The sequence below is a fragment of the Triticum urartu genome, chromosome 7 (genome assembly GCF_003073215.2).
Source record: "Triticum urartu cultivar G1812 chromosome 7, Tu2.1, whole genome shotgun sequence".
NCBI classification, from domain to species: Eukaryota; Viridiplantae; Streptophyta; class Magnoliopsida; order Poales; family Poaceae; genus Triticum; species Triticum urartu.
The window spans coordinates 317,709,289-317,733,884 of record NC_053028.1 but is presented as its reverse complement, the minus strand read 5'-3'; positions in this window follow the sequence as shown (position 1 = coordinate 317,733,884).

Genomic DNA, 24,596 nt, shown 5'->3' with positions numbered 1-24,596 from the left:
TAAGGTACACATGCATTGCATGCATGAGATTTGGCAACCGAATTATGAATAAATACCACACTATAGCATGTAAGCTTTGAGTCGTATATGCATGATGCAGATGTTCGTTTAATTCTTGTAGTTCATCTCTTCAAAATCAATTAATTTTATAAAAAAGTTAATCTATTTTAAGATTCGTGGAATTGTGCATTGTAAAGCATAAAGTAAAAAGTAACAATGGGAATTCATTTAAATTTTTTTTGGGAAATTATGATACGGAAGATACTAGAACAAAGGAGAAGTGCTTGTGTTTTGAGGTTTGTGCATTATGCTTAAGTTCAACCATGGAGTCTTCTAGATTGTACATGTGGCATAATCTGGTGGAATGTAGATGGAGTGAATTGCAAAAAACCACCACATGTGAAGTTTGTGTTCGGATTTGCTACCACATTCCTAGTGCTTCCAAAAAATCCACCTGTAACATCCCAAAATTCTAAATTTTGGAATGTTATATCAAATAAATAGTTTTTCTTGTTGTTTGATTGTGGTGTGGTTGCTTGTGTGAAATTGAGTGGAATTTGAAACTTTTTGAAAGTTGAATGAGAGGGAAAGAAATGACTTTCCCAAACTTTCATCTTAGCATTTTGATATCCATGTATTCAAATTCATTTTATCACAAAACCCTAGAGTGAAGATGATATGACTTCTTCCATTTAAATAAACGAAAAGGGTTTTGAAAAGATTTGAATTCCATTTGGAAATATTTCAAATTTGAAAACTTTATGCAACTCAACGAGTTTCATGAGAGAAGATAAAATGACTTCTTCAAATCCTAAGAAAGAGAGTTGGAATTTTCAAACAATAAAATTGAAAGTCCCTTTGAATTTATTTTGAAACCCACTTTCAATTTGGAGTTATTAGTTTTTTATTCAAATTAGTTTTATCCAAAAATAAACTATATGGAAAATAGGGTAAAATGATTCCCTACAATATAAAAATGGAGATAAATTAATTTAAAATTATTTTGGTATTTTAAAATATTTTTCATTTGATTTTAAAATGCAATAGTAGCACTGTTTGCTTTGTATTAATTTTTGTGTAGCTTATTTGTACATGCAGATATGTTAATGATTTAGGATTTCTTTTTATGAAAATTTTGATATATAATATGTCTATATAAAAGTCTTATTCTTTCCTTTATTTAGTTTTCTTATGTGTGCTTATTTCAATAAAATGGTCGAAGCCCTGTGTTGCCAACCGACCCGACTCTCTTTCTCCCTGCGCCGCCCAGCAGCCACTCGAATGCCGAAGCGCTATCACTCGGACGACCGAACCCTCTCTCTCTCTCACACTGATAGCGGGGCCCGCGTCTTCTTCCTCCACAGCCAAGCTAAGGCCACGCCTAAGCTAGCCCAACCGCCGCCATATCCCGTGATCCTCGAGATCTTCTCCTCGACCCGACCCCTCTCCCAATTTGACCTCCCCTATATAAATCCCGCCTCCCTTGTTCCGTTCCCCCTATTTCCCCTCGCCGATACCCTCTGCCTCACCAGAATTTGCTCGCCAGAGTTCCCCTCTGCCACCACCGCCCACAGACCTCACCGAGCCACGCCGCCACCACCATTGGCCTCCCCTTCGTCTGATGCATCACCCCGACTCTTCGCCATGCCGGAGACCCGCGAGAGGAGCCGCCCTCTTCACCAACGCCATCGACCACCAGAGCCAAAGCTCGCCGAGCTTTCCCCGCTAGTCACCATCATCGCCAAGCAACGTGGACACCACCCCGAGACCGCCTTGCTTGACCGCGTCCGCCCACGATCTCTCTGACGCCAGAGACCCACGGGAAGTGCCGCCCGCATCACCGCCCGATGGCCACCTCGCCGGAGCACCCTGCCACCCGCGGTAAGCCACCAGGAAATCCCCTCCACCTTCCGATCTATTTTGTGCAGCCCCTATTAGATATGCTTCCTTTTTTTTCTCTGAACCGGTATGCCCTATATTGCGAACGTCCATCACTTAAGCACCTAAGCGGATGACCCCCCAACCAATCATTGTGTGCCATGTAGCAAGGGAGATCTTTTTTTTAGCCACCGCCACTGGGACCCCTAAGCCTCGGCCACCCGCCACGGTAAACAATCAGAGCCACTTGTAGTGCGCCGAGTGGCACCTCTGCCATGGTCGTCCGAAACTTAATAGATTCAAAATTAGAATTCTTTCTGATTTTTCTTTTATCATATCTTTAGTTCTATATATTCAAATTAGATGATTCTTTTTTCTACTGGTTCGTATTGATCTCATCTATCCAGTAAATTCAACCAATTTTTTTTGATGTTTTGAAATTTGAATTTGAATAGATTCAAATTTGAACTTTGTTAGGCCATAACTTTGGATCCGACACTCTGATTTAAGTGATTCTTTTTGCAAAATACTCCTTGTGACGTATACTTTCAACTTCAAATTTAGCTCAAACCTTCGTTCGATCATAACTTTTGAACCGGAGCTCCGTTTACGATGAAACCAATTGCACTAGGTTCGTCTCGAAGAAATCTCTCCGTTGAGACCATTAGTGTTAGATTTATTAGATTCCTTATGTGTTACAGTCACCGACTATTATGCTACAATTATTTGGTTTTCTTATGTATTTCTTTGTTGCTTTTATTTGTGGATTTTGATTATGAGTGTTAGAAATTGCTTGCTGCTATGTTTGCTTATATGAACTCTATGACTGTTTAATATAGATTTTCATCGGAGTGACGGATAGTATCAAGTTATTTTTGAGAGCGTTATTTTTTCATCAAGTAATACCAGGCAAGTTCACTTTGACCTTTTTTTCATACCTATGTTTTATTTTCATGTAGTAGCACCCTTTCAACGATCCCTCCAATAGTGTTATTGAATCTTCTAGTTGAGTAGAATGCATGAAGTAGGAACTCATCTCCCTGTTATCAAGCCCGTGACGTTGTTTAGTTTCAATGCTACGCTATAGTAGACGGGGTTGGTATGAGTGCTCGGGAGTGGTGCGAGAATGGAGGACCCTACGTCAATGACGACAACTTCATGATGGCATCGGCAAGGACTGCATCTTCAAGACCTAAGACTTCAAGACATCAAGATTTCGAGACTCGAGACAAGAATTCAATACACAGTACTGCGCGAAGGATGGATTTGATGGGCACCCTAGAGCAACCAGTCGATGGCCGGGATGCATGGAGAAGCGCCATGACATATTACGGAAAGCATCACCCAGACTCAAAGAGACGGAAGAATACTTCATGCCCGGAAGCTTACCTGCGCAACCGCAAGTCATTGTGGGCTCTGGCTTGGTTGAACTTAGTTGTGACTCTGGCTGGGACGGTGCTAGCAGATATAGAACTATGGTAGGATTGGATTTGTAGCGGACAGTGGTCAGAGGAACTCTTCGGAAGACCATGTTTCGGTCATCTTGCTCTCAAACACTCTGAAGTGCGAGAACGTAAAAAGAGGGATCGAATCTTGCGGGTAAAGTGTACAATCCTCCGCAGAGGGTTAAAATCTAATTGATTAGCTGTGTCCCCGGTTACGGAAAATTTGAGCCTCTAGACTTGAATCTATCTCGGAACTCTCAACACGGGACTGATAATTTAATTGTGGGAAACATATGATGATTTGGGCTATGAGACATCGGTTGGTGGAACCATGTCATGATAGAAAACTCTGTAGTACAGACTCCTGATATTCCTTTGTAGTAGCGTAAATAAAACCAGCTATTATGCAAAACAAAACTCAGACACAGAGCCACAAAGCCATATTTCATATAGTATAGCTTTTCATCTTCTTTCTTTTATTGTGATGTTGCCGGTACATTCAATGTACTGACCTACACGGCTGCAACTATCATGTTGCAGATTTTTCTTTCGACGAGTAAGAGTACGGTACAGGTTTACGGTCTACACTTGTGGCACCCCGGCCCAGAGCGACCGGTTTACCATGCATTGCCAGCCCAGAGACCATGTCTTCTGGCAACACACAACATCTTGGTACAGAATAACAAACGCTTTATTGATGATAGCAGAACAGAGTTACATTACAACAGCTGTCGAGGCCAAGCGGCACACTCGGTGCGGCTGAACAATATGTACATTATTTAGTGAACATAAAGGGGCCTTGATCCGAACAACTACGCGGTAGTGGAATAACGTCGTGGCGGAAGCTCCATATCACAGGGACACCGATGTGGACACGATCTAGACTCGAACAACGCTCCTCTCCAACGATACTTTCCTGAAATCTGGCATGACACGCCATGTCAGTACATTGAATGTACTTGCAAGCTCACAACAGGCATAATCATAATGACAAACAATATCATGATAGTTAACCAATTATTAAAAATGCAACACTATATGTCAACATGTTGTGATCATGCTCGAACGTCCCTCGGGACAGCTTACCAACGGTGATCATCTCTAGATCACAAACACACCACCAAAGTGGTCAGATTACAAACACACCACCAAAGTGGTCTTTCTCAAGAACAACTCGTGATCCCTACGGCGATCACAACCACGACCATCATTTGGTCCCAAATGCCTCAATGGCCTTTCTGCCATCCATCAATAATGCAAAGTTCATAGCTTAGTGTGCAATTTTTATTAAAGGTTGACTCATGGTGGGACTTACTACGAGGTGTCTGTAACCGTGGACTCGGCTATCGATAGATTACACACTCTGCAGAGGTAGCACATTGTACCCACACCACCGAACCCATGGCCTCGCACTCCCATTCGTGTGGACCAACGGCATTCCGTCAAAACCCCTCCATTGTCACAGCACTCTCCCGGCCACTCTAACCCAAATCCCCAACGGGCTGGTCTTGGGTCGCCCCGTGTCTACCAAAGACACCCCGACCACCGTCGTGGTCAAAATACTCCCACTCAGGGACACTCCCACTCAGGGACTCGGTACCATAATCTCATCAACGAGCACACAAGATTATGTCTGCTTACCGGGCCAGGGCAAGCACGACATAACCTTCCCTAGATGGAGGCACCGACCAGAGGCCGTGTCAATGGACCGAATCAAGGCCTCCCCGCAAAGGCAAATGTGGTTGCACTGGAAAGAAACTCGATTCAGCGGCACCATGACCCAGTCAACGGTATATTCAAGTTGAGTTATATTCAGGTTTAACCTTGAACTAAAAATGATCGGAGTCATAGCATGCCATGAAATGCAAAACAACAGATGCATCATATAGTGATAAAAATGACCGATGTCATCCTTATACACACCAAGCATAACGTCAACAACTCAAATTACTCTACTTGCTCAAATAACTCACAACTTAACCAAAATATTTTGCAACAAGTTTTATTGATTTCTTACACAAGAAAATGTTGTTGTGGCTAGCCTTAGTGAAGATGAGGTTCACAAGCCCCCAGGTGATCGTCAAGACAAGCTTCACCTTCTGAAAATAGTTTTAAACACAAAAAGAAAATATCAAGAACACTTCTGAAAATCACCAGAAATTCTAGACAGCTCAGAAAAATCTCATCTTTGGTGACCTGCGAGATTTCTTATCAAAGAACACAATGCAAAAAGAATCAATTCATTTGGACTTATGGTTGAAAAGTTATAACTGTTTGAAGTGTTCTGTTAATTCAAATGAATTTGAATAAAAGAAATAGACTGGGGGTGACGTCAAAGGCGTAAAGACCAGGGGCGCCACCACTCGTACCGCTTCGCGCGTACTGGGTGGCTGACTAGCGGGCCCCGCTAGTCAGGTGGGGGAAGAGGGAGAAGGAAACAGAGGGGGCCACGGCTTCGCCAGAGCTCTCACCGGCGACGAGGGATCCTTGGCCCAAACGAGAGGGAGGGATGGCAAGAGGGGGTTGAGGCGCACCTTCCCGTACCCGTAGCGTAGCTAGGGGCGGTCGGACGACATCGGAATCAACCTCGCAAGCGGAGGAAGAACGTGGAGGTCGCCAGAGTTGAGGAAGACGGCGAGCAGAGGCCACTCCAGGGGCTCCAAGCGGGCGAGACGGCCTCACTAGAGAGAGGCGGAGGCCCTGGAGGGGTCGCCCAGGACTGGCAGGGGCTGGAGCTACTGCGGCGACCAGAGGGGATCGCCGGCGAACTCAAGCTCGGGGAGGGCGGCCCGAGGCCTGCCCGGCCGGGCTCCGGCTTCCTACTCGATCGTGGGGTGTGTGTGAGTGCTGGATGGTGCTCGAGGAGGCTGGGGAGGGCTCTATTTATTGGCGAGCGGCGAGGGTGCTCCGGGCTCCGCCGGTAGACACCTGTCCACGGCGCCCGGCGACGAGCGGCGTCAGTCAGAGGGGGAGATGGCGACGGAGGTCACGTGGCCATTGTGGGCGGGCGGAGACGAGCACAGGATCAAGAGGATGGCGACGAGCATAGTGCGCTCCGCACTGTTGGGCTGGCCGGACCTTGCCCGTGCTCGCTGCGGCGAGCTCTGGCGTCGACGAGCACCAGGGAGGAGTTAAGAATGTTGAGACGATGATGGTGGCGAGAGTTGGCATGGTTGGGCAGGCGGGGAAGCGAGCACGCGAGCAACATAGGCTCGGGCGCATCGCAGAGCGCATCGGCTGCATGACAGCACGCCTGGACGAACGCGGTCACCGCGTGAACTATGACATCAGGTCGATCTAAGCAAAAACACAATGTTTGGCATGTTATTCATGGTAGTTTTGAGTGTTACCATGATTTGGTTTGGATCCAGGTGCAGTAGAGAAGTTTTCGCACACCAAGTAAGTTTCTGGTCAGTAACTTGGTGATGTTACTGTGGTCAAATGCCTTAGAGTTTGAAGTTGTGCTTTGGAGGCTAGTGATAAGTTACTAAGGTAAAGATGCACAAGAAAGTTCAGGTCAAATGGAGCAAGTAAAATGGTAGTTGCTGTAGAAACTACCATTTCTGTCCAGAATAGAAAAGATTTTCTGTAGCAAAAATATTCCAAAAAGTGATGAAATATTTTTGCTCAAGTAGGTGCACTAGGGCTCACAGAATATTTGTGAATTATCTCAGATTTTTCTAAGCCATAAAAATTGGGGTTGCTTTGAAGCAAACAGATCTGGCTTAGGGTTTTTAGAAAGAAAATGAATATTTTTCATTTAAGAAAAATATTCCAAAGATTATTTTTGGGTGGGTCAGAAGTGAAATGATGATTTAGGAGGGAAGTGAAGCACTTGGGTGAAAGCCAAGGATGCCCAAGTGTTTAAGTCCATATGAAAAGATTTAGAAACTCCAAGTTTCAAAAACTTTCAAATGAAAAATCAAGCAAATAAGAAAGGGCAAAACCCAGGCTGTCACAAACCTCCCCCACTTAGAATGAATCTCGTCCTCGAGATTCGGTTGCTTGGGAAAACCACTCTGGATACTGATCCCTAAGGAATTCTTCCTGCTCCCAAGTTGCTTCTGACTCTGTGTGATGCTCCCACTGAACCTTGTAAAATTTTCTGACTTTACTGTGAGTGACCCTTTTCATCTGATCCAAAATTTTGAATGGTCTCTCTTCATAAGTTAAATCTTTTGCCAATTCTATCTCAGCTATTGCAGTTCTTTTCTCAGGCGAGGATATGCATCGTCTCAATTGCGAAACATGGAACAAGTTGTGTATGTCTAACAATTCCGGGGGTAGTTCCAGTTGATATGCAACCGTTCCCACTCGAGACATAATCGGGAATGGACCAATGAATCTGGGTGCCAGCTTTCCACGAGTCTGAAATCTCTTGACGCCTTTCATAGGAGTAACTCGGAGGTATGCGTGTTCTCCGGGTTCAAAACTGACCTGCCGATGTTTGGCATCATAATAACTCTTCTATCGAGATTTGGCCAATTGCAGTCTGTCTCGGATTTCCCTAACTTGTTTCTCAGCTTCCAGCATGAGATTCGTTCCGAAGATACGGCTATCTCCAGTCTGAGACCAATTTAGAGGAGTGCGGCACTTACTCCATATAGAGGTTCGTATGGTGACATCTTTAGACTGGTCTGGAAACTGTTGTTATACGAGAACTCGGCATACGGCAAGCAGTCTTCCCATTTAACACATTTGGCTAGCACACAGGCTCGCAACATATCTTCGAGTATCTGGTTTACCCGCTCTATCTGTCCATCTGTCTGAGGGTGATAGGCAGTACTATATTTCAGTGCTGTCCCCAAGGCTTGATGGAGATGGGACCAAAAAGCGGAGGTAAACAAAGAACCTCGGTCGGAAGTGATAGTTCAGGGTACTCCATGCAGACTGACGATCCTGGATACATACAGTTGTGCAAGTTCATTTGCTCTGTATCTGGTGCTGATCAGAATGAAATGAGCAACCTTGGTCAGGGTGTCTATTATAACCCAGATTGCATCCTTGCCTCGCTGACTCCTAGGCAATCCAGTGATGAAATCCATGCAAACTTCATCCCATTTCCACTGTGAAACTGGCAGCGGTTGGAGAAGTCCGGTTGGTTTCTTGTGATCTGCTTTCACCTTGTTGCATATGTCGCAACAGGCTACAAAATAGGCAATGTCTTTCTTCATTCTATCCCACCAGAATATTTGTCTAAGGTCCTCATACATTTTCGTACCTCCCGGGTGAATGGAATATGCGGATTCGTGGGCTTCTGACAGGATTTTCTTCTTCAAGTCCAGTTGATTTGGCACACAAATGCGTCCATAGAATCGGAGGGTACCGAATTTGTCCTTGGAGAAGTCAGAGGCCTGCTTTGCCATCTGTCCCTTGGCATGTCTCTGTAGGTTGGTGTTAGCTAGTTGTGCCTTGTAGATCTCCATCTCAAGTGTGGGAGTAACTTCCAAAATATTAGCGAGGTCAGCCTCTATGATGACCAAGTTGAGCTGAGCGATCTCCTCTTGGAGTGTAGTGGTCAATGATTTTAACATGACATTTAAGCTGACGGGCTTTCGACTGAGCGCATCAGCAACGACGTTGGCCTTGCCTGGATGGTAATTTATTCCAAGGTCATAATCCTTGACCAACTCTAACCATCTTCGCTGACGGAGATTCAAATCTGGCTGAGTGAAAATGTACTTGAGGCTTTTGTGGTCGGTAAAAATTTGGCACCTTTTTCCAATGAGGTAGTGTCTCCAAATTTTTAATGCATGAACCACTGCAGCCAATTCCAAATCATGAGTAGGATAATTTCCCTCATGAGGACGTAGCTGTCGGGATGCATATGCTACTACCTTGCTGTCTTGCATCAACACGCAACCAATACCTTGTCTGGAGGCATCGCAGTACATATCAAAGCTACGATAAATGTCTGGAAGAGTCAATAGAGGTGCGGTTGTCAGTCGTATCTTCACCTCAATAAAACTCTTCTCACAGTCCTTTGTCCACTTAAACTTTGTATCCTTTTTGAGCAGCTCCGTCATGGGTTTAGCAATTTTGGAAAACCCTTCAATAAAACGACGATAGTATCCAGCTAATCCGAGGAAACTCCGGATCTGTGTCACGGTCGTGGGTGGTACCCAATTGAGCACATCCTTTACTTTGCTCGGGTCGACGGCTATACCTTCGGCGAATAGTACATGTCCGAGAAATCCAACCTTCTTGAGCCAAAATTCGCACTTACTGAACTTGGCGTATAGCTGATGGTCGCGGAGCCGTTGTAGTACTGCTCGGAGGTGATCCTTGTGTTCTTCTTCACCTTTGGAGTAAATGAGGATGTCATCGATGAAGACTACCATGAATTTGTCGAGGAAATCCATAAATACTTTGTTCATCATATGCATGAAGAAAGCAGGGGCATTGGTGAGACCAAAGGACATCACGGTATATTCGTAAAGACCGTACCGAGTAGTGAATGCGGTCTTAGGAATATCTTCCTTTTTAATCTTGAGCTGATGAGATCCGGTCCATAAATCGATTTTAGAGAATACCTTGGCCCCACTTAGCTGATCAAACAGATCGTCAATCCTTGGCAGTGGGTATTTATTTTTGATGGTGACCTCATTCAGCTGGCGGTAATCTATGCACATACGGAGACTACCATCCTTTTTGCCCACGAAAATTGCAGGTGATCCCCACGGTGAGGAGCTGGGACGAATATAACCTTTCTGGAGTAATTCGTCAAGCTATTTCTTTAGCTCCACTAATTCTGATGAGGGCATCCGGTAATACTTCTTGTATAATGGTGCGGTTCCGGGCACAAGATCTATGGCAAACTCCAGTTCCCAATCTGGTGGCATGCCTGGCAGTTCTTCTAGAAACACATCAGGGTACTCACTGACCATATGAATAAATTCCAATTCAACCACAGCAGTGCACACTAATTCTGGCTTGGGTATATTCTTGCGAGCATAGAATTTGGTGAGCTACCCATCCAGACTGGTCAGATTGACTTCTCGGGTTGCGCAGTTTATGCAAACTTGATATTTGGCCAACCAATTCATGCCCAATATAATATCCAACCTTTCAGACTCAAGGATTATCAGAGATGTTGGAAAGCGGACCCCGTTGATATTGATCTCCAGATCATGGCAGACCAGATTGCTCTTAATTATGGATCCCGGGGTTTGTACCAGCATATTTTTGCCCAAAATGGTGTAAGGAAAATTGTTTTGGGCAGCAAAACTCCGAGAAATAAAAGAATGGGAAGCCCAGAGTCAAATAAAATTATGGCAGGTATTTCATTAACATAAAACATACCAATGACGACTTCTGGCTTTCTTGGGCTTCATCGGCGGAGATATGATGCACGTGCCCGGTGAAGTTTTGCTGGTTTGGCTGTGACTCCATAAAATTGACTTGCGGCCGGCTTAGGGCATTCGCCTTGTTGTTCTTGGGGCAATGCTTGGCATAATGTCCGTGATGCCCGCAAATGAAACAAGAATTATTGCGCTAACGCTCCTCATGCATTGGATTGGTCACAATATTCTTGACTTCAGTGGTGGTCTTGTTAACATTCTGCTGCCAATTTGGCCTATATTCCACAAGTGTCTGCTGCCAGGTACGAGCCTTTTGCACAGGTGGCCCATCCTTCTTTGGCTCAAACTTGCACTTGTTGTCGTTAGCAGGCCTATTATCAGAGATAAGCTTGTGCTCCCGTTCAGCAATGAACACCTTGTCCACCAGAGTTTGGAAATTCGTGAAATCAAACATACTGAGAGCACACCGAAGTTGTGGATTTAAACCTTCAAGAAATCTGTCAATCTTCATTTCTTCGGTGCCCATGTCATACAGAGAGTAATGGCCCAAATGATTGAATTTTTGCAGATATTCAGCCACAGACTGATTTCCTTGGACGAGCACGAGAAATTCACGCTGCTTGGCCTTCATAACTCCAGTAGGGATATGATATTTTTGGAACTTATCCTTAAATTTCTCCCAGATGATTTGCTCATCAATCGGTCACATGGACTTTGTATTTTCCCACCATATGGCAGCTGCGCCTTCAAGGTAATGAGTTACAAATGGAACTTTATCATTTCCTTCAGTACGTACAATCTCAAGCTTTTTCTCCGTTGTGCGTAACCAATCGTCTACATCCATTGGGTCAACAATATGACTGGAACTGGGTGGATCGGTCCTCTGAAAGTCTGACAGCTTTGAGTGATGACCATTCTGATTTCCATTCTGTCCAACCATAGCTTGAACACTTCTCAATATTTCAATCAGATCATTATTCCTTTTTTCTTCAAACATACGTAGAATTTGCTCGGTGGAGGGAGGATCAGGCGGTGGAGGTGGTGGCTAAACGTACGGCTCGGGAGAATGTCCTGCCTGTCGTGCGGAATGACGAACAGGAGTTCCCTCACGAACGTTGCTACTGCTGCCTCCCCGCGTCATCCTATTGTGAATTTTTCCCAATACAACACAATCGAGATGAGAAACACCCAAAAATAAATTGGCGAAAAGCCAGCGACAAATCCTAGAAGAAAGCAGAAGAGCGAAAAATGCGGCGAATAAAGTCCCAACATAATTATACATAGACTCATACATGAAAAGTAAACAACATGACTGGTTCACTACTCTCATACAGGCAATGAAACATCATGACTCGTACGACTACATCCATACATCATCCAGACAACTGCGAATACTCAAAGACACTACTGCTCTGCTGGTGTTGCGGCGTCCTCCCATGAAGTGGTCTTGGATCCCGATCTGACGTGGTTAAAGGAAACCTCCGGGTTAAAGGTAACACGACGGCGCTGCCTCGAGGGCTCTCCCTCAGGGGCAGGGGTAGGATGAAGCATCGGGGCTACATGAGTAGCGAGAAGTGAGACCCACTCGGCAGGAGTACTGAGAGGGTTCGCGGCCAAGACGCCCATGCTACTCGGGGGAGTAACCGGCAAAATAGGGGAGCTAGAACTGACTGGAACATAAGGCGTAAATCCCAGTGAAGACGGAGTAGTGGCAGATCTAGAAGTGGCCAAAGTAGTGGCTAAAGCAGTACGAGTACGAGTCAGCTCTCGAGCCAGCTCGTGGATCATGAGATAGCTAGCAGTGATATAACGAGCAAGGTGGCTAGCAACACTATCAGACTCCGGATTAATGAGAGGGAAACGGAAACGACCGTTGTCATGCAGAGATGGGTAGTAGTAGAAACCTGGGTGGTTCTGCATTCGGACCTTGTTGTAGCAAAGTTCGACAAGGACCTCAAATGCAGCAAACTGGATAGCCTCAGAAATGGTGGAGGCATAATCACTCCGAGAAGTGCGAGTGTAAGAGCTGGAATCGGAATTAGTCCACAAAGTGACCACTGCGTGATACTCATATACTGAATCAGCTAGATGCTCCCGGTACACACGATAGACCGGGTCGTCTCTGAGAGGGTACAGCTGACGCCACACGTTGCGAAGGAGGTGCGGTGACGTGTACGGCATCAGCTGCAACTGGCACGGATACGTCACCGGAGCCATCTACACCCACAACCATTAGCAGGTTAGCATAAATATATAAACCGAATGCATGCAACTCAATAATCAGCACAAATTACTACCGGTACTCAACTAAAACTCGTATCTAGCGCGTTGTAGTCTAGCATGGCCTACAGTCAGCGCGGCTATGATACCAAGCGTTGTGGCACCCCGGCTCAGAGAGACCGGTTTACCATGTCTTCTAGCAACACACAACATCTTGGTACAGAATAACAACCGCTTTATTGATGCTAGCGGAACAGAGTTACATTACAATAGCTGTCGAGGCCAAGAGGCACACTCGGTGCGGCTGAACAATATGTACATTATTTAGTGAACAAAAAGGGACCTCGATCCATACAACTACATGGCAGCGGAATAACGTCGTGGCGGAAGCTCCATATCACAGGGACACCGATGTGGACACGATCTAGACTCGAACAACGCTCCTCTCCAATGATACTTTCCTGAAATCTGGCATGACACGCCAGGTCAGTACATTGAATGTACTTGCAAGCTCACAACAGGCATAATCATAATGACAAACAATATCATGATATTTAACCAACTATTAAAAATGCAACACTATATGTCAACATGCTGTGATCATGCTCGAACGTCCCTCGGGACAGCTTACCAATGGTGATCATCTCTAGATCACAAACACACCAACAAAGTGGTCAAATTACAAACACACCACCAAAGTGGTCTTTCTCAAGAACAACTCGTGATCCTTACGGCGATCACAACCACGACCATCATTTGGTCCCAAATGCCTCGATGGCCTTTCTGCCATCCATCAATAATGCAACGTTCATAGCTTAGTGTGCAATTTTTATTAAACATTGACTCATGGTGGGACTTACTACGAGGTGTCCGTAATCGTGGACTCGGCTATCGATAGATTACACACTCTGTAGAGGTAGCACACCGTACCCACACCACGGAACCCATGGCCTCGCACTCCCATTCGTGTGGACCAATGACATTCCGTCAAAACCCCTCCATTGCCACAACACTCTCCCGGCCACTCCGACCCAAATTCCCAACGGGCTGGTCATGGGTGGCCCCGTGTCTACCAAAGACACCCGGACCACCCTCGTGGTCAAAATACTCCCACTCGGGGACACTCCCACTCAGGGACTCGGTACCATAATCTCATCAATGAGCACACAAGACTATGTCTGCTTACCGGGCCAGGGCAAGCACGGCATAACCTTCCCTAGATGGAGGCACCAACCAGAGGCCGTGTCAATGAACCGAATCAAGGCCTTCCCACAAAGGCAAATGTGGTTGCACTGGAAAGAAACTCGATTCAGCGGCACCATGACCCAGTCAACGGTATATTCAAGTAGAGTTATATTCAGGTTTAACCTTGAACTAAAAATGACCGGTGTCATAGCATGCCATGAAATGCAAAACAACACATGCATCATATAGTGATAAAAATGACCGATGTCATCCTTATACACACCAAGCATAACGTCAACAACTCAAATTACTCTACTTGCTCAAATAACTCACAACTTAACGAAAATATTTTGCAACAAGTTTTATTGATTTCTTAAGAAAGAAAGTAACTCTGATAAATTTCGCTTATTCTTGTCAAAAAGATTTCACTATCAACAACTCTTACTTTCTTTATCACTAAGTTGGGTTCAAACATTCTGTAAGACAAGTAATATGATTAAACAAGTATTTAACAGGACATTTTCTAACAAATTTTTATCAATCTAAGAGGGCAAAAACATAGCTTTAAATAATTGCTAACATGCGTAACAAAATTATTTCTAACATCACCTCAAATAAATCTTATCTTGCTTTATGCACTAAACTAGTTTCACCCATTCTGTAGATCAAGCATAACAACTAACCAATGTTTAACAGAATATAAATAACTCCATAATCATTTAAATGCATGGATTAATCATTGCATTCAAGTAAGAAAATCACAAATATTGAAGTGACACCATGAAAATGTTGTTGTGGCTTGCCTTAGTGCAGATGAGGTTCACAAGCCTCTAGGTGATCCTCAAGACAAGCTTCACCTTCTGAAAATTGTTTTAAACACAAAAAGAAAATATCAAGAACACTTCTAAAAATCACCAGAAATTCTAGACAGCTTAGAAAAATCTCATCTTTGGTGACCTGCTAGATTTCTTATCAAAGAACACGATGCAAAAAGAATCAATTCATTTGGACTTATGGTTGAAAACTTATAACTGTCTGAAGTGTTCTAAAAATTCAAATGAATTTGAAAAAAAGAAATCGACTGGGGGGGGGGACGTCGAAGGCGTAAAGCCCAGGGGCGCCACCACTTGTACCGCTTCGCGCGCGTACTGAGTGGCTGACTAGCGGGACCCGCTAGTCAGGTGGGGGAAGAGGGAGAAGGAAACACAGGGGGCCGCGGCTTCGTCGGAGCTCTCGCCGGTGACGAGGGCTCCTTGGCCCAAACGAGAGGGAGGGATGGCAAGAGGGGGTTGAGGCGCACCTGCCCGTACCCGTAGTGTAGCTAGGGGCGGTCGGACGGCATCGGAATCAACCTTGCAAGCGGAGGCAGAACGTGGAGTTCGCAGGAGTTGAGGAAGACGGCGTGCAGAGGCCACTCCAGGGGCTCCAAGTGGGCGAGACGGCCTCACCGAAGATAGGCGGAGGCCCTGGAGGGGTCGCCTAGGCCTGGGAGGGGCTGGAGCTACTACGTCGACCAGAGGGGATCACCGGCGAGCTCAAGCTCGGGGACGGCGGCCCGAGGCCTGCCCGGTCGGGCTCCGGCTTCCTACTCGATCATGGGGGTGTGTGTGAGTGCTGGATGGTGCTCGAGGAGGCTGGGGAGGGCTCTATTTATAGGCGAGCGGCGAGGGTGCTCCGGGCTCCGCCGGTGGACACCTGTCCACGGCACCCGCTGGCGAGCAGCGTCAGTGAGAGGGGGAGAAGGCGACGGAGGTCGCGCGGCCAGTGTGGGCTGGCGGAGACGAGCACAGGATCAAGAGGATGGCGATGAGCACAGTGCGCTCCGCACTATTGGGCTGGCCGGACCTTGCCCGTGCTCGCTGCAGCGAGCTCCGGCGTCGGCGAGCGCCAGGGAGGAGTTAATAACATTGAGATGATGATGGTGGCGAGAGTTGGCATGGTTGGGTAGGCGAGGAAGCGAGCACGCGAGCAACAAAGGCTCGGGCGCATCACAGAGTGTGTCGGCTGCATGCCAGCACACCTGGACAAACGCGGTCACCGCGTGAACTATGACATCAGGTCGATCTAAGCAAAAACTCAATGTCTGGTATGTTGTTCGTGGTAGTTTTGAGTGTTACCACGATTTGGTTTGGATCCGGGTGCAGTAGAGAAGTTTTCACACACCAAGTAAGTTTCTGGTCAGTAACTTGGTGATGTTACTGTGGTCAAATGGCTTGGAGTTTGAAGCTGTGCTTTGGAGGCTAGTGATAAATTACTAAGGTAAAGATGCACAAGAAAGTTCAGGTCAAATGGAGCAAGTAAAATGGTAGTTGCTGTAGAAACTACCATTTCTGTCCGAAATAGAAAAGATTTTCTGTAGCAAAAATATTCCAAAAAGTGATGAAATATTTTTGCTCAAGAAGGTGCACTAGGGTTCACAGAATATTTGTGAATTATCTCAGATTTTTCGGAGCCATATAAATTGGGGTTGCTTTGAAGCAAACAGATCTGGCTTAGGGTTTTTGGAAAGAAAATGAATATTTTTCATTCCGAAGATTATTTTTGGGTGGGTCAGAAGTGAAATGATGATTTAGGAGGGAAGTGAAGCACTTGGGTGAAAGCCAAGGATGCCCAAGTGTTTAAGTCCATATGAAAAGATTTAGAAACTCCAAGTTTCAAAAACATTCAAATGAAAAATCAAGCAAATAAGAAAGGGCAAAACCCAAGCTGTCACAACACTCAACTTGCCGATGGCATTGATAGGACTCCAAACCCGATTGTTTGTTTCCGCTGAGATTTACAAGGTATATCTTTGTTTTACATTATTTATACACGTGATTGCACTTTGATATATATATATATATATATTGATGTACTGTGTGCCAGCATACTGATCCAGGGATGGCATAGATAAACAGAGGCTTGGCCATTTGAGGTCGAGTCGCTATAGATATGGTATCAGAGCACATGTTGACTGTAGGACGTATGAGGGAGTCCTGTACTAAGGGTTCCTCGAGCGTCTGACCTGTTAGCCATGGGCCGGACTGATGGGCTGTGAAGATACGAAGACCGAAGACTGCACCCGTCTCCGGATGGTACTCTCCTTGGCGTGGAAGGCAATCTTGGCGACTGGATATGTAGATTCCCTTCTTTGTAACTGACCTTGTGTAACCCTAGATCCTCCCGGTGTCTATATAAACCGGAGGACTTAGTCCGGATAGGACACTCATTATCATAGCCATACGAGCTAGGCCTCTAGGGTTTAGCCATTACGATCTCGAGGTAGATCGACTCTTGTAATACTCATATTCATCAATATCAATCAAGAAGGACGTAGGGTACTACCTCCATAGAGAGGGCCCGAACCTAGGTAAACACTGTGTCTCTTGTCTCCTGTTACCATCGACCTTAGACGCACAGTTCGGGACCCCCTACCCGAGATCCACCAGTTTTGACACCGACATTGGTGCTTTCATTGAGAGTTGCACTATGCCGTCGACAACAAGATTGATGTCTCGCCCTGTTATCAAGGATAATATCGCCACGGGAGGAACGCTGGCTCCAGGCCAAACCCTCCGGCAGGGCGGCTTTACCATGACCGTCTGTTCGGTCATTAAGCCGACGATGACCTCTCGGGTCATCGAAAACCCCCTTCGTATCAACTCTGAACACTCCAAGCAGATGGATCCAGCAGGGCTTTCGTCTTTAAACAAGCTCCTAGATCGCATCGCCGCGCTGGGGGTCTGTACAGACTACGGTCGGATTGGGTTTAAACCCGATCAGAGAGAAATCAAATCTCCGCCGATCACCCACCAGATAGCAGTAGTCGAGGAGCGAGTCGATAACTCTTCCTCCATATTGAGGATGGGCTATGTCCGGATCTTCGGTCTCGAAGAGCCGGACACCTACCCGCGAGGTGAAGCATCCTGCCCTCCGAACATAGAATCGGACGACGGGCCTAAGAAATTAGTGGACATCCCAGAGCCCGATCTGTTAAGTTCGGAAGACCTTCAGACTCCGGATCCAAAACTGGGGTAGGGTTCAGATTTAAATCCACCCACCCACCAGAACATAAGCGCTCTCATGAGCATAAAACAACAGTCTCAGGAAACAGTCCACCACTTCTAGGCCAGATTCCTTCTTGTCAATAACAAGATTAAAGATTGCCACGACAAGGAAGCGATCTTAGTGTTCTGCAACAATTGCAGGGACAAAGGAATCCTCAACGCGATCAACCACCATCGCATCCTACACTCCGCTGACTTGGCAACCATCGTACAGAAGTACAGTGCAATGGAAAGCACCTGGAAAACTCAAGCAGCTCGTTAGGAATCATCGGTCCCCACTCAACCCTTCATTCAGGCGAAAAGGGCGCACCCTTGCAACATGCCCGGTTCAATAGTAAAGAAATACAAGTCCTGTATGGGGCGCAGAACCGTTCTGGAAGGATGGCTTGATGGACCATGCAAAATACACGCAACACCGGATAACATACCAACACATAGCCTTAGAGCATGTTGGATACTCCGGCAAGTGGCCAAGAGCGGCGAGGATATCCTCACCAAGAATAACCCAGAACAACATCCCCCATAGGACAACGACCCCAAAGTACTGACGGTCTTCGAGACATTCGCCACCAACAATAGGCGCAAGAGAGCACTACGCGGACTCACCGAAGTCTGTCAAATAGAAGCAATAAACCCTTGGAACGACATTGCTATAACTTTTAATGCCGGCGACGAACCAAAATACAGGACAGTCCGAGCACCAGCCACCTTGGTCCTTAGTCCAATTGTGGACGGCTTTCGGCTTACCAAGGTCCTTATGGACGGCGGCAACAGACTAAACCTCATCTACGAAGATACACTCCGCAAAATGGAAATAGACAAGAGCCGCATTGAGCAAGGTAGCACGACCTTCTGAGGAATTATCCCCAGTCGAGAGGCGTGGTTTGCGGGAAAAATAACACTCAACGTGGTATTCGGCACGCCGGAGAATTATCAGCCCGAAGAAATAACCTTCCAAGTGGCCCCTTTCAACAACGGGTATCACGCCCCCTTAGGGCGTGATGCATTGACGCGCTTCCAAGCGGTACCCCATTACGGATACATGAAGCTTTATATGCCTGGGCCCAACGGTATAATCACTCTAGCTACTGATCCGGAAATAGCACTCTGCGCCGAGAATAAAACCGCATCTTGGCCCTCGAGGCATTGTCTGAAGCCCTCGCGGCCGAAGAATTAGCCGTGCTGCACTCTACGGTGGACAGGGATGATGTCGTCCTAGACAAATGACCCAAATCCACCTCCTTCAAACCAGCAGAAGAAATAGTCAAATTCCAAGTCCATCCAATGGACCGCAAGAAGACAGCATCCATCGGAGCACAATTAGATCCAACGGGTGACACCGCGCTATGAGAGTTCCTGCACGAAAATTGGGATATATTCGCCTGGCACCCTTCTGATATGCCAGGAATCCCACGCGAGTTGGTCGATCACAGCCTCAATATATTAAAATGATATAAACCGGTCAAGCAAACACCGTGGCGCTTTTTCGAACTCAAACGTCAAGATATGGTGGAGGAGCTAGCCAAGTTAATTGAGGCTGGATTCATCGGAGAAATAGAACATCCAGACTGGCTGGCAAACCTGGTGATGGTGCCAAACAAGGAAAAATCCTAGCGGTTGTCCGTCGATTTTAATGACCTCAATAAGGCTTGCCCTAAGGATCCCTTCCCCCTCCCCTGCATTGATCAAATCATTGATGCCACCGCAGGACACGACTCACTCTGTTTCCTGGATGCATATTCCACATACCATCAAATCAAAATGAAGGAGTCCGATCAAGCTGCAATAGTATTCATGACCCCATATGGGCCATTCTGCTTCAACACAATGCCCTTCGGGCTCAGGAAGGCCGGCGCCACATACCAACGCATGATTCAAACATGCCTGGAGAAGCAGATCGGCAAGACAGATGAAGCTTACGTGGATGACATCGTCATCAAAACCAGGCGCGTCGAAACATTAATAGGCGATTTACGTCTCACATTCGATAACCTCCGCACGCATGACATCAAGCTCAATCTTGAAAAGTGCGTTTTCGGCGTCCCCGCCGGAAAACTGCTGGGCTTCATCATTTCCAACAGAGGAATTGAAGAAAATCCAGCCAAAATCCGAGCTCTGTCACAATGGGCTACGCCAACAGACCTTAAACAAGTCCAATAGCTGGCGGGTTGCGTGGCAGCTCTAAGCCGCTTTATCTCCAAATTGGGAGAAAAGGCACTGCCACTCTATCGTCTTCTATGGCGAACCGATCACTTCGAGTGGACCGACGCGGCAACAGCCGGAGTGGAGGAAATAAAAACCATTCTTGCGGGTAACCCAATCCTGGCCGCACCAAACGTCGGTGAGCCGATGTTGTTATACATATCGGCAACACATCAGGTGGTGAGCACCGTGCTCGTCGTCGAACGAGAATAGGACGGACACAAATTCCCACTTCAGAAGCCAGTATACTACGTATCCACTGTCCTTACACCATGCAAATCCCGGTACCCCCATTATCAAAAGATAGCATACGCGGTCTTCATGGCATCCCGAAAGCTCCGTTACTACTTCCAGGAGTGTTCGATTACGGTGGCTTCCGAAGTACCACACAATGACATTATAAACAACCGCGATGCCATGGGCTGGATTGCCAAATGGGCCATTGAGCTCCTTCCATTCGATATTACATACAAACCACGTCGAGCTATTAAATCCCAAGTACTGGCTGACTTCGTCGCCGAATGGACAGAGGCCGAACTCCCTATAGAGTACGACACATATTCCAATTGGGTTATGTATTTCGATGGCTCCAAAATGCTGGCAGGGCTAGGAGCGGGCGTCGTTTTAACGTCCCCTACTGGATACGTCGTTCAGTACGTACTCCAAATACTATACATAGACTCCAATAACGCAGCCGAATACGAGGCCTTATTGCATGGTCTCCGGATGACTGTCTCCATGGGCATACAACGCCTAGAAGTGCCTGGGGACTCAAACCTCGCAATATCTCAAATAAATGGAGACTTCAATGCCAAAGATCCAAAGATGGCAGCTTATCGTAACGCAGTCATAAAAATGTCGGCCTGGTTCAAGGGGCTTGAGTTCCATCATGTGGCTCGAGAAACTAATCAAGCGGCGGACGTTCTTTCTCGCATCGGCACTAAGCGCGACCCCGTCCCACCTAATATCTTTTTGGAAAGGCTTTTTAATCCATCCGTGGTGTGGCAGGGGGAGAACGACAACACTAGTCCGGATCCGAACGTAACCCCAGATTCCGAAAACACAGACATCATCGGAGGCTCAGCCACTGAAATAACACCGTCGGCGCATCTCATCATGACAGTCATTGCCCCATGGACCGAACCCTTCCTGGCCTACCTTAACAGGAAGGAGCTTCGTGAGTACCAAAATGAGGCCTGCTGCATTGTTCGACATTCAAAGGCCTACAAGGTTCATGACAGAGAGCTCTATAAGAAAAGCGCTATCAGAGTTCTTCAAAGATGTATCTCCGAGGAAGAGGGGCGGAAGCTCTTGGCCGAAATTCATGCCGGGCTCGGCGGTCACCATGCCGCAGCTCGGGCCCTTGTTAGCAAGGCCTTCCGTACAGGGTTTTATTGGCCGACGGCCCGAGCAGATGCACAGGACCTTGTCCAACGTTGCGTCGGATGACAACTCTTCGCCAACCAAAGCCATATCCCCCACTGCCTTACGAACAATCCCCATCACTTGGCCTTTTGCGGTCTGGGGACTCGATATGGTTGGACCCCTTAAAGGAGGAAGCCATAAGAGAAAGTATCTGCTGGTCATGGTTGATAAATTCACTAATTGGATAGAGGCCAAACCAGTCAAAACAGCCGAAGCAGGGCGAGTAATAGATTTCATATCCGGCGTGGTACACCGTTATGGTGTCCCACACAGCATAATAACCGATAATGGCTCTAATTTCACAGCCGATGAAGTGAAAACTTGGTGTGCTAATCTAGGTATTAAACTCGATTACGCCTCGGTCTATCACCCGTAGACAAAACGGTCAAGTCGAATAGGCTAATGGTCTTATTATGAGCGGCATCAAACCTAGACTAGTGCGGTCTTTGAAAGAATCAGACAAGCACTGGGTGGAGGAACTTGACTCCGTACTCTGGGGGCTGCGGACCACACCCAACCGCACTACTGGATATACACCTTTCTTCATGTATGGTACAGAAGCAGTGTTAACCTGCGATATTATTCATGACTCACCTCGAGTCGGCATGTACAAAGAGAGAGAAGCTGAGCTTGATCGGTAGGACAGCCTAGATGCCTTGGAGGAGGTGGGCGACATCGCAAAAGCCCATTCCGCATTTTATCAACAGCAGGCTCGCAGGTATCAAAGCAGAGAAGTGCGGGCCAAGACTTATAACGTTGGTGAACTCGTTCTACGCCTGCCGGAGAAGAAAAAGGACAAACTCAAGCCCAAGTGGGAGGGTCCCTTCATCATTTACGAAGTTCTCACTAGAGGAGTGTACTGCCTGCGTGATGCATCAGACAATCACCTGGAGCCGAACCCCTGGAATGCGGCCAGACTATAACGATTTTATGCCTAGCATCGAACTCTGTGTTTGTCTCCTCTCTCCTGTTATTAACGTTATTTTATCTCTTTTCGTATTTTATCTTTTTGTTTCATTTTGCTCTTTAGCCTTACGGTTTCAGTACGGCTAGACCGTCCTTACCTGATGCGTACATCTCTGCAGATGTACGTTCATTATACCTGGGGGCTTCTCATACAAAAGCTTGCTATTATCCTTTGAGCATCAAGCTCACCACATATGCATTTTTCCATATGTACCTTTTCTTCGCCATTATATGCATCAATATGACTTAAGTTTTGGCCAAGTTGGGTTGCCTGGCTCCTATGCTTATGCCGGGTCACCTCTGTGATTGTTACTGCCGGGTCATCCGGATGTGTACCTCAGACTGGGTGAAGCTGAAAGCTAGCATTCTTAAGGGAATATTCGGTCAGCGAATTAAATATGTCCCCGCATTCATTCCATTATGAAACCCCAGAAGTTACTTACTCTGTGATTTTTTCAATCACAGTTCGGACATGCACATTAAACGCATGCACACCCAGGGAAAAGAACCCTTAACGGAACTATTCTCTCTGGAAGATGTTTCTTACATAATGTAATATAACATAACTAGTCGGATACACATTCTCTGTTCAAGCAGCTATGACCCCTATGCCTGGTTCCCATGCATGCCATGGTATATTCTATTGTTAGGGTATTCAGAAACACTCCGCACCTTCGGGTCCAGAGGTCGAAGCGAAAAGGTCGGCCACAACAATTGTTTTTATTATCCAGCTAGAAGGAAAGTACATAGTCACTAGGACTCAAAAACTTCCTCCTCTATACCGTCCAACAGGCGGTCTAACTTACAATCCTGTTGTGAGTATCTAGCAGCCACCTCAACTTGGCCATATACTAAACTAACGGGAATTTCTTCCCCATTTGACTCTAGCGGTCTGACCCGGGCCATGTGATTCGGATCCAGCTTGGTATACCGCATTTTTATCATGGCCCATGCTTCTCGTGCACCCTCTCAGCAGGCCGATATCTTCCACAGTCGGATACGCCGCCGCGCTCCCTTGAACAGCTCTACAAGCTTCTCCATACTCCCTGGAGGGGAGTCGGATGGCCATAAGGCCTTGGCTACACTCCGCATTGCCTGCCGAGCTTGCTCGTGCAACTGCAATAGCTCTTGTAGAAGATCACTTAATGATCCGGACACCTCCTCATCAGGGCGGCCCGTCAGTACACCTGCAATCACAGCTATATCAGCTACGGTTACTTCCAAACTGTTATAAGATAAATGCGGCCACATACTGAATATGCCGCCTCGCAGTTTTTTATTCTCCTTTACGGAGTCAGCTAGCTGAGCTCGCACGTCTTTCAGTTCTTCACCCAGTTTGGTGCTCGAATCCTGGAGCTTGTTTTTGTTAACACACGCTCGGCCATTGCTAGAAGTTATTTGGCTCTGTGTTCTTCGCCTCGAGCGACGTCCAGCTGCTCCCGCAGTTGGTCTAACGATCTAATACAATGATAAGCAACCAGATTAGCATTATTAGTGTACAATTAGGATTTCTCAATGGAGGGAAACATTACCGGGGATGCCTTCTTGGATTTCTCCAGTTCGGCATTGGCAGCAGACAGCTGGCGTCGACACTTTTCTAGTTCCTGAGTTAACATGGTGTTCTTCTCCATAAGCACCTGGTTGTACATTGATTCTTAAATTAGTTGTTTCAACTACTTTAAGTCTCAGGGGCTACTAGCATATGGTTATCATGGTCAGACAAAACAAACTTACCTGCACATCTTTTAAATGTTGTTTTGTGGCTCTATTAAGCCCATCTCGAGCAGCTCGGATATATGCATCGGCCGAGCTGAAGGCATTAAATGACTCTTCTGAAAAGACAGGGTCTCGTAAAATGGCCGTGCGGCGCTGATGATTCATGGCTCTCTCCACTTCCGAGTTGGTGACGGATACATCATCCGAGTCCT